This window comes from Zonotrichia albicollis, unplaced genomic scaffold (genome assembly GCF_047830755.1).
Source record: "Zonotrichia albicollis isolate bZonAlb1 unplaced genomic scaffold, bZonAlb1.hap1 Scaffold_257, whole genome shotgun sequence".
In the NCBI taxonomy this organism is placed as follows: domain Eukaryota; kingdom Metazoa; phylum Chordata; class Aves; order Passeriformes; family Passerellidae; genus Zonotrichia; species Zonotrichia albicollis.
Window position 1 is genome coordinate 5,041,707 of NW_027428429.1, and position 8,335 is coordinate 5,050,041.

Consider the following 8,335-nt stretch of genomic DNA (forward strand, 5'->3'; position numbering starts at 1 on the left):
TGACATAGCACCGCAACATACCACACTACTTAAAAAAATACAGTACTACTAACTAAGACAACATAACACATATAGTATATTAATTTATATATATATACATATATATATATATATATATATTCATTTTAATAGCTGTGAAGTGCCTATCCTGTAATATGTACTTTTCACAACACCAAAGAAGCCATTGCACCATTAAGAGACAGCTGACAACTCAAAAGGAAATGCTCAGCTTGTTCACAGGGTAAGAAAGAAAGGATTCTTCCAGATGAGTTAAAGTTTCAGAAACTTTATTTATTTACAATCCTACTCTATAATCCTCTAGGGTGGTATTTACAGAAAAATGGACAGGCACTAAATCAACCAGCCTAACCTTCTGGAGCTAACTAAACTAACTAACCTTCTAGGACTAAGTCAGGTTTTTAATAAAGCTGCATTCAGCTTTGTGGATAAAAAGGTGATGTTGCGAGCAGAAAGAAGAAGCAGAAGAGTTGCTGACAGACAAAGGGGTAGCAACGCAAATAAAATGACCCTTACAGCATCTACCAATTAGATTAAAAAAAAGATGCAACCAAACAATGCATGACTACAGAAAGCTACAGGATAGGAACTAATTATAAACTATGATTAGAAGCACAATAAATGGCTTCTCCTTGATTCTCAATAAATTGTGCAGAGTCTTTTTTCTTTCCTCCACATAGTCCTACTCTAAATCCTACTCTAAATCATACTGTACCGTCCTACTCTACAATCCTACTCTGAGATGGCTATGGAGAAAATGGTCCTGATGTGATTATAGCGCTGTTTGCTTCTCCATCCTCCTCTTCACTGAGATGATGAGCGGTGCCAGGGTGGATGCAGCCTCAGCTGATGTTACAAATGGATGCTTTTCACAAAAAAAAAGGCCAAAAAACCATAAAACAAATACAGAAACAAAACCAAAAAAGAAAAAAAACACAAACAAAAACCCAAAACCAAAACAAAACAAATAAACCAAAAACAAACAACAAACCAAACAACAAAAAGACAAACAACAGTGAACAGTGAGTCATTACTTTCCAAGCTCAGTGCTTCACAGGCTCAATCAGGATTGCTCTGGGTCCTAAAAAGACCCAGAAAGAGGAGCAGTGGGACCATCTGCTACCCAGCAGTCATGTGCAGGACCCGGCCATCACAGGCAAACCTGGCCCAGAATCCCACTCATCCATTTATTCAGGTTTCTTTATCTTGTTGGGATTTTTGCCCTGCCAGTGCTCTAGAAATGGTGCTTTCTGTCCCTGGGGTTTCTTCCTTTCAGGACACTCCAATGGCTCATATGGGCCCCTGCCTTTGAAAGACAGGCACTGTGCTGATTCCCACAGGGACAGAAAGCAGTGTCTACCTTTCCATGCCCTGCCCCTCGTGTGCTGGATGGCTCCTTCCTTCCCAGCAGGGCCAGCCCAGTGGCACTGGGCCCTGCAGTTCCCTCTCTGCCACACAGCCTGGCAGTAACCCTGGCACAGTTCCCGTCTGCTTGAGCGTGCCAGGCAGCAGATGGGGCTGGGACAAGTCCCTCCCAGCTGTCCCTGTTTGCGTGGCAGAAACCTCTAAGGGTGGGCTGGGGGGCACAAACCAGGGCCCCTCAGAGTGAGCCCCCACAGCCCCTCCTGCCCACAGCCAAATCTCTGACTGCTCAGCTGGGACTGGCTTCCTTGGGTTCCTCCACCACCATTTCATGTCTCTGTACCCTGCATTGCTCTGCTTCAATTCTTTTGCCATTAGATAAAACTGAACACTCCACCAAATTACAAAAGAGGGCGACAGAAACAATCAGAGGACAGAGCACCTCTCCTCTCAGGAAATGCAGAGGGAGCTGGAGTTATTCAGTTTTGTGAAGAACAGGCCCCAGGGAGACTTTAGTGCCACTTTCCAAGATTTCAGAGTGGCTTTGAAGAAAGTGGGGGACATCTTTTTTAACAGGGCCAGTTACAATGGGATACGGACAAATATTTTTAAACACAAAGGGCATCTAATCAGAGTAGGTCTAAGGAAGAACTTGTTTACTTGGAGCATGGTTGAACCCTGGCACAGCTTGCCCCAAGAGCTTGTAGGTGCCCCATTCCTCCAACCATTCCGGCTCCAGTGGCAAAGGGCTCTGAGCAACCTGATCTCTTTGAAGATGTCCCTGCTCATTGCAGGACACTTGCACCACAGGACCTTTACAGGGCCCTGCCACCCAGCCCAGTCTAGGATTCCTCACTGTTTTCATTTGAAGAGCACCAAGAATGGAGGTGAGGAGGAAGGGAGCTCATCTGCTGCCTTGGACTTGAGTGGAGGAGGAGCCCATCCCTCAGAGCCTGTTTCACCTGCAGCCCCTTCACATTTTACCTGCAGGAGCTCCTTGGCAGACCAGCGCCGCGCCTCGTCTCTCTGCAGGCAGCAGCTCAGGAAGTCACGCAGGCAAGATGAAAATAGGTTGGGCTGCTGCAGGTTTTGTCTTCCTCCTGTGGCTATCAGGAGTTGGGGCTGGGGAAAAAGGAGACACCAGGCTCCACCTGCTTCTTTCCCATCTGTCACTGCCCTCCCAGATCCCTTTGATTAAGCTCCACTCTGCAGTGGCACTTTCTGCCCTGGCAGAGACCCAGAGATGACTTTCCTTTACCAACCAAAAACCCAAACCCCGATGCAGCCACAGCTTTCCAACTGTCCTGCAGATCTTGCCTTGGCAGCTGATTTCATTGCCTGACCTAGTTAGTGGGAATTACATCAGCACAAGCACATTTCCTTCCCTGAGGATTCATATCAGCTTGAGAGGCGTTTTGGAAGAAGGACTTTGCTATACTAACTCTACTGTATCCAAGGGTTAGGATATGAAAAGTATCTCTGCAGTGCTTCTTGTCTCTTAAGCACAGCTGCCATAAAACAAAACCAATCAAGCTTTTTGCTTTGTTCTTGAAAACAATGGGAATTGGAAGGAAAGAAAGGAAATCCACCAGGTATTCCTCAGGTAAGGAAACAAACATTTGGAATCTCATCTTCAACACAGACACATTAAGATGCATGCACAAATGTACTGGGATGAAAACGCCTGCTGGGACACACAGGAGCCACCTGCAGCTCTGTCTCTCAGCAGTCTGAAAATTTCTGCTTTCCTTACATGGAAAATAAAAACTTTTCATGGTCAAATCAGAAGGAGAGTTTCTATCCCTATGGTCACCCTCTACTCATTTGGCTACACAAGTCAATGCATGAATGGTAGGCCCATCCCAGGAAGTGCCAGGAAACAAATGGGAGGTTTTGGCAGGTTCTCCACATCACCAGGCTCTGGCTTGGTGATGTGGAGAATGTTGCTTTGGGCTACGAGAGAAACACGGTCACTGAGTGTTTCAGCAGCACTGCACAAGAAGCAGAAGAGACTCTGTGGCCTTTAGACCCTCATGCCCAGGTTTCAGGCATGTTTCCCAGTGAGAAGAAGCTGCACAGGGGGTTAGATTCCTCTCTAAAACCAGTACCTTAGCAACTTTCTTGTGTTTGGCCTTCTTTTCTTCATTTCTGGAAATGTAACACCAGTTCTGAGAGGCTTGCCTTGTGGTTTTAGGGGCATCTTCACAGACAGACAAGTGGGAACAACTTGAAACCCAAAGCAAATGTTGCCTGAGAAGAGCTGGGGAGTGTTTGCCTGTGGTGAGGCTTGAGCTGTCTGGCAATCCCCTTCCATGACGTGCAGAAACATCCAGCTGCTCCCCAGAACTCAGTCCCTCTGGGCACGCAGGCCTCTGGAAACTCCTGAGGATTCCAGCCTTTCTCCTGCTCAAGAGCATCTAACCTAAGCTGAGCTCCAGTTTCTTCAGCAAGGCCAAGGATGCTCACGTCCATGCAGCTGACAGTGTCCATGGAGCTCAGCAGGTCTTTCTGATACTCCTCAGGCCAAGGAGTTACAGTGTAGATTGGCAAGACATCGGCTGATCATTATCCAGTGTGGTTCCAAGAACCAAGCCCTAACACGCTGACAAGTCAGGGGGAGAGAGCTCGTTCTACTTTTGCAAGATGGTATTTAGAAACCATATAAGACACTGACTGGGAACTATTCAAACCTCAACTTGCAGAATCCATCTCAAATAGACAAAAATAACAATGGCAAGAGGCCTTGGAGTCTCCATAAAAATGCCCACCACTGTCATGATAACTCTGTGCTTGTGGCACTGAAATAGATGGTGACCAAAGAGACTTTGCTATTATCCTCTTTAACCCAAAGGAGAATTTCAAATCCAGAAATGGCAATGCACTCCCCTTGTGTACAAATAATTTATGCAGCTTTCTGTCCTTTTCCCACATCACCAGAGGTGACAAAGAGGGTTTTATCCTGGCTCTCAGCTGAGCTCAGCCACTGGCCATGGTTGGGAGCTGGAGCCCTCCCTGTCATTAGAACTGTGCAGGCCAGGGATAGCCCTGCTCCTGTGGTAAAGAAACACAGCACCGGTGTCAACTGCCCATGTTGGATCCCTGCCCAGGCACCTGCCTGCAAGCTCATCAACTTGTTAAAGTACCAAGAAACAGCCAAGGGTTTGGCAAACAATTCTAACTGCAGTCGGAGATAAACACATCCTAAACTTACCCAGGACACCCACACACATGAGTGAACAATGTACAGATGACTTGAAAGCCTGAAAGTTTCAACAACCACAGGATTTGGAAAAGATGCTACAGAATGGAAGAGAAGAGCTGCGTTTAAAAATGAAAAAACAAGCAGAACTGCTTGGGCATTGCTTTGGTAGTAGGTTTTTTTCTCTTTTCCTTTTTTGTTTACTTTTCTTTTTCCTTTTTTCCTATGTTTTCTATAAAATTGAAACTGGGAAGGTCTAACCTCTATTTCTCAGGATATTTATCACATGTCTACCCTGTCCACTGAAAAATTCTTGTCCTTCAGAAACAGAGTTCCAACATTGTTCAAAACACAAGTGAGAAATGTCAGGCATGGCTGGAGGCCAAACTGGCAGGTTTCTGAACTGGTTAGGTTTCTGAACTGCCCCTTCCCTTTCTGATACAACCAAAGCTACAGCAGATGCTGATGTGTTGCAGGGGCATTTTTAGTAGGGGACCTTGGTGGAAGTGGTGCCAGCAGATGGCAATGGGATTTTGTCCAATGGCACACAGAACATGGGACAGGTGAGAAAGGACAGTGAGTATTTGCACCTTACCAAGACAGGAGTTGCATTCCAGGAAGGAACTTCTCGTTCCACCATTTCGATGCCCACGATTCCCAAAGACCATATGTCCATTTTGGGGCCACATGGTTGACCTGTCACCACTTCAGGCGCCAGCCACCCAGCAGCGCCGGCCACGGAGCTCCGTCTGCCCTGCTCAGGGCTGAGCTGAGCAAAGAGGCCAAAGTCAGCTGTGGAGAAAACAACAAACCATGAAAGCCAGCTCCAATTAGGAAACCAAGCAAGAGAATTCCCCACTCTCAGGCTAAGAATGTGCTGTTGGATCTCCTGGAGAACTGCCACGCTTGATTTCCTTGGGGCTTTAGCCAAGGGAGTATGGAATTGGCCACTTCCAAAAAAACCCAGATTCTTAACGCTGCTCACAGCAGTGGACTTCATTCCCCTGAAGCTTTAGATTGTAGATCCCTCTGTCTGGAAGGGACACACACAGAGCAAGGCCACTCTTGACTGCTTGTGGTCCCTTATACCTCTGTGCACGTTGCAAATGTGCACAGATAACAGTGTCCTTGGGCCTAGCTGTGGTATAATAACAAACAGTGAAAGAGACATGAGAAAAGAGAGTGTAATCCCTAAGGAATGAAGATGAGTTAATGCTATAGTTTAACCAATAGATTGCTTGGCTTACAGAATATTCATAAGCTTATTATTTGCTGTATAAGTGTTTGATACTTTCTTTAATAAACGGGACCAGAAAGACCTGAGGGACCGGGACCGGACCGGACCTGAAGGGCCTGTGATGAACCAACTGGTGTCCTGGTCCCCTTCCTTCGACACCACTGTGCCCTCAGCTCGCAGCAGGGGTCCCTGTGCTGCCACCAGCACCATTTTTGGGGAGCTGGCTGTCACTCCAAGCAGCCCCACACCCACATCCCTGGAATGCTGCACCTGACCAAGAATATACTGACCCAGCTTGACAGAGCCGTCGGTTCTGAGAAGGATGTTTCTGCTCTTCACATCTTGGTGGATAAGATGGTTTGAATGAAGAAAATCCAGTCCTTGCAGGCACTGAGGGAGAAAACAGAAACAGGAGGGCAAAAATGAGTGATGTGATTTCATCACACAAGAAAGGAAGCAAAGAATCGAAAAGATTCCCTCTCTGGGGGAATGGGGAGTAATGGCAGAACAGTAATGGCCACTGAGAGGAAGAGCTTGCTGCTCCAACACCTGCAGAGCAGGACCTTTCTGAGGAAAGGCATGTCAGCTTTTGAAAGAGCAACAGCACCGGCTGTTGTAGGCTGTCCCCTGCAAACCAGCCAGGATGACTCCTGCTGCAGTGGATGTGCTTTTGCCATGCAGAGGACAAAGGAGGGGTTCTGAAAGGAGAAATCCCTCCCTTTATTGTGAAGTGGATCACTTTTGGGTGGGAGGCTGCATGACAAAGGTTTTCTTGCTGGCCTCAGCACAGGCTTGGAAGTATCACACCAGTCACTTTCCATAAGCAAAGAGCATTTTGGCTGCACTGAAATGATCTTTGCTGATCATTTCAAATCCTGCCACTGGCCCTTTTGATTTTACAGGCAAGGAATGCAGTGAAGACAGACTCCAGGCAAACATTTAGAGAGGCAAGGTGGAGAACAGCAAATACAAATACAAATACAAGAGACAGAGCGAGAATACAACAGCAGGAGATAAGAGTACTGGCACTGAGTACAGGGAGTGCAGGGGCACTGGCAGGCCTTTCACTTGAGATGCTTTTACTTGCCCATAGCATACCAGCAACACAGAAACAAAGCTTGGCACAGGAAATCACTCCAGCTCTGAGGCCCTGTTTCCCAACAATCCTGCCCAAGCCCTTGGAAACACAGATGGGATTGCTGACCTCCCGACTGATGGCTGCCATCTCATCTTCTGACAAGAAGGTCTTGCTGATGACATTGCTCAGAGTGTCTCCATCCATGTACTCCATAACCAGGGACAGTTCCTCACCCACAAGGTAGCTGAAAGAAGGACACAAGGGCATGGAGATGAATGTACATGGCTAGGTTGCTGTTTGGAAAAGATGGGTTGATTCTTCTTTACAGGTCCCTTTGAGACAAAGACAAAATAAAGAAAGAGACATTCCCTCTTGGCTGTGCATTTTTTGCCATCTGTGCAGTCTGAAGGAGAAAGGCACAGCTGCAAAAAAGAAGATGTCTTAGATGGGCAGCAAGCAAAATGTGCAGTTTAGTAAGAGCCCAGATATAAAACCTGTCACGCATGGTGTTTCTGGAAAAAAGCACCTAGTCTTCCTGGCATGCATAGCAATGGAAAACAGTGGCAACAATCCAAGGGAAATCCTTGATAGTTTACCTGGACGTAGGAAGACACTTGAAAAAAATCAAGCTCCAAAACAAAGTGGTGGCTGTGATTATAGAGATCATTGATATATGTATCATATATATTCATATGTGAATATAGAGATCATTGATTTTGTAAGACACGACTCATCCAGGTTTTTGAACAATTTTCAAATATCGTGTGCCAGCGAAGACTCATGCAGACAAAATGCAATCTCTTCCCATCCACTGGAGATGAAAAGAGCAATAATAATTAGCCAATAATTACAGCTCTATTTTCTGCCAGTGACCAAAGTGGGATTTTACCTTGCATGTTTGCAATATGTGAACAAGTATTCCTGGGACAAAAGCACAACTCACCTGTCTAAACAGTTGACCAGGTTGGCATTCCTGTTCACCTTCATGACCATGAGTTCACTGACTTTTAGTTCCTTCTTCCTCAGTTTTTGAAGCTGTATTTTCTTTATGGCCACCTAAAATGACATTGAAAATCAGTAACTTGGGAGGTTGGTGGCATGAGACCACAAGGCACGTGGAGTGAGTGATTTTGCAATGATGCAGATGAGCTGTGCCAAACTGCCTTGTGATTAGGCACTGCAGTAATTAGGAACTGACATTCCAACAGCCCATTTCTCTGCTCCCTTGGGAGCCAGTTACAGGACACGTGGGGGCACTGATATTTTGCCTTGTCCACTTGGTAACAGCGGTGTCTCAGTTATCACCCACAAACCTCTGACCACACTCTCTGCTGCTTTGTTTGGGACTCAGAAGAAGTAATCTATGCCTTAATGCTCTGTGGATATATCTTGTGATATGGGCAGGGCTTAGGGCTTTCAGGAACGCCTTGCAGATCTCTCC

General features: G+C 46.3%; 1 long non-coding RNA gene across 1 annotated transcript; it reads right to left on the reverse strand.

Moving 5' to 3' along the window:
• Positions 1-222: 222 nt before the first annotated feature.
• On the reverse strand, positions 223-6,208 carry LOC141727932 (uncharacterized). The gene is made up of 3 exons (XR_012578711.1): positions 6,107-6,208; positions 5,175-5,371; positions 223-883 (listed from the first exon to the last, which is right to left on the reverse strand). It is a non-coding gene; the product is annotated as an uncharacterized LOC141727932 (long non-coding RNA).
• Between the last annotated feature and the right edge of the window lie 2,127 nt (positions 6,209-8,335).